The following is a 3,038-nucleotide window of genomic DNA, read 5'->3' on the forward strand; positions in this document are numbered from 1 at the left end:
TTGTCCATGGCATCTTCAAGAATATTCAGGGTAATACGAAGAACATCATTGTTTTTTGGCTTAATTCATCTTTTAGTCCTCTAATTATGATGTGTGGTTCATTTTGGTCCCCTATTTTTTTTGAGATTCAATTTAGTCCTCTAGTTTTTTAAAACAGATTAATTTGGAATTTGGTCCCTCCCGTTATCTTTGATTAAACGACATTGGAATAGTGCAGTTGTGTCACTTTGGAACAAAAATGTGGCAGGTTTTTTAATAGTTAGGCATCAGTGCACTGTGATGAGGTGGCAACGAAATATATGGAGGGATAATTGTTAATGATGTCGAAGGGGCACTCTTCTTCTTCTTGGTCGTGTAATTCGCGGGGAATGCAAAATCCAAGCTCATCCAATCATGGTGGTGCCTTTTCCTCTCACGGTGGAGCACAACGGCTTCATAACACAAATACCGCAAAAACAAACCTTCGAACTGGCAATGACGACAGAAATCCACAGCCAAGACGACAACAAACACTTTGTCTTCGAATCCTTCTTCTTCGCTTGGTTTTTCTTCGATTAATTATGCTTCTCCACCAAATTCCCCAATTTGATCTTCGATTCCCTATTTTCTTTGAACCCTAACCCTAACAGATTTACCCCCTTTGAAAACAAATTTATTTTTTTTAACTCTAAGTCCACATCACTCAATCTCAATACACTGCCACGTAATGCACAGATGCCATAGTATCACATTAAAATAGTTTGTCATTAATTTTTTTAACATTGTTAACGTTGAGGACTAAATTGAACCTCCTTAAAAAACTAGAGGACTAAATTGAACCTCAAAAAAATTAGGGGACCAAAATGAACCACACATCATAATTAGAGGACCAAAAGATGAATTAAGTCTTTTTTTTTCCTCTTCAGTTAGGCCCCAATCAAGAATAACCTACATAATGATTTGCAAACTTTATACCATTTTCCTATACTCAATACAAGTAAATCAACTACAATACTTCGTTATATTGGAATGTTGACTTTATTGTACCAGTCTTAATCTTCAAGGATGACCAATTCAGAAATCTTAGAAAAATACCAACACCATCATAGAAGCCTAACAAAAGAAGTCGACAAACCCAAAGCTGACAGCAAAATCTACTATATAACTAAGAAAACTTAAGCCTAATGAAATTACTTCAATACCCCAACTTAATTTCTTGACAAGTGTCCATTGTTGTGGTTTTTTGGTCATTCTACATAATTTTGCACATCAATTCTTTGCTTGACACATGTACAACTTCTTTTTATACTCCATATTCACCCATCCTTCTTTCAACCTCATTCTTTCATATTCATCTTTTTCCTTCAAACTTCAAAGCTTTCTACCTTCTACGTTCATATTCATCTTCTTCCTTCTTGCTTGAAAGTTAGTTCATTCCTTTCTTGGTTGAACGGTTCCTCTTGTAGATGCTTTGATATCCTTTGGTTGAATTTTTTTTTTCTTCAACCTGCTTTAAAACTTCAACCTTTCTTGATTTTGTTTGATTCAAATCTTCAACCTTACGTTTTTTGTTGCTTTGATCTTCTTTGTATATTGTTTTTTTGAACTTGCAATGTTTCTTATATTTTCTTGGTTTGAAGTTATTTCCTTCCTTTTATCATGGTATTTTTCTTACCTTTCTTGATTTTTTTTTTCAATGTTATTACAATCAACGTTTCTTAATTTTTTTGTTGTTGAAAGTTTCAACCTTATATTTGTGGTTGCTTTATTTTTCTTTGTATATTGTTATTTTGAAGTTTCAACCTTTCTTGATTTTTTCTAGTTATATGTTAAAGCTTCAACCTTTGATGATTTTTTTTTGTTTAAAGTTTGTTCTTTTATCAGTTATATAATGTATCTCATGTCTATATATTGCTTTTTGCATATGGCTAGGAAACTTGATATAGTCAAAGATATTAATGGAAATAGAGAAACATTGAAACTATCAGTTAGAATTATTGATCTTTGGGTTGTAGGAAACAAGGATTCTTTTGGATCAAAAGGACACATGGAGATAATTCTTATGGATCAAAAGGTAACTTACTTGGTCAAAGTTTTTTTTTTATACCAAGACATAGTATGATAATGATTTTTATGTGTTTTTATGTTCAGGGGGATGTCATACCTACAATGACTAAGAAGAAAGATATTGAAATATGACAAGACAAGCTCACAGAGGGGAACACTAATATAATGCATAATTTCAAGATTTTGAAGAACAAATCTCAATTTAGAGTTTGTGACCACCCATTTAAGTTATTGTTCATAAGAGTCACCTCTGTACGGCCACAACCCATTGTAAATGTACCTATGAAGGTTTTCAAGTTCAAAAGTATCAAATAAATTATTAACGGGAATTACTTTGCTGATTTTTTGATTGGTATATATATTAACTTGACTTTTTCAATTACTACCTCTATTTTTATTTTAAATATTTGTTTTGTCTTTGTTAAACTGTGATATCTAAATTTTTAGATGTAGTATTTGTTTTGACTTTGTGAAGATGTTATTTGTAAATTTTGTAGATATAATTGATATTGCGTACAATGTGAAGATTAAGGTGCAGAACAATAATGTCACCTTTCAGCTGAAGGACTTGAGGTTTTTGAATTGTTTCATTTATGTTCTTTAAGTCATTATTTAAGTCTCTAAAATGACAAATGTTTTTCTTTTAACTAATCATCATGCATTGATTCAACTATTTCCATATTTTCTTATACACATTCAAACGTTATTTCATCTAAATCCAACAATCAATGACTTTTAAATCCACAAAGGTTGCATATATTACATCATAACATATGTTAATGCCCTATAATACTTTAATGCCCTCATAAACAAAATTTTATGTCTCATAAGCACAATTTTACGTCATCATAAACATAAACCATACACGTACTTTGACTGCAAACATTGTTCCTACCAAACTATTAGAGGGAAAAATAAAAACACTAAAATAAGAAATCACAAAAAAAGAGAAAATATAGTTATTTCCAAACAACTTTAACTGAAAACATTCT

The 3,038-nt window shown here is 31.2% G+C and overlaps 1 long non-coding RNA gene across 1 annotated transcript in view; it reads left to right on the forward strand.

Annotated features, from left to right (window-relative positions):
* The window catches only part of LOC114166087 (uncharacterized), a 3,319-nt gene extending 952 nt beyond the window's left edge, over positions 1-2,367 (forward strand). Inside the window, exons 3-4 of the long non-coding RNA XR_003599848.2 lie at positions 1,995-2,053; positions 2,131-2,367. This is a non-coding gene — a long non-coding RNA (uncharacterized LOC114166087). The remainder of the gene's footprint in view (positions 1-1,994; positions 2,054-2,130) is intronic.
* Positions 2,368-3,038: the final 671 nt, after the last annotated feature.

This window comes from Vigna unguiculata, chromosome 10, assembly GCF_037176805.1.
Source record: "Vigna unguiculata cultivar grain cowpea cultivar isolate G323 ecotype 2 chromosome 10, ASM3717680v1, whole genome shotgun sequence".
Taxonomy (NCBI): Eukaryota; Viridiplantae; Streptophyta; class Magnoliopsida; order Fabales; family Fabaceae; genus Vigna; species Vigna unguiculata.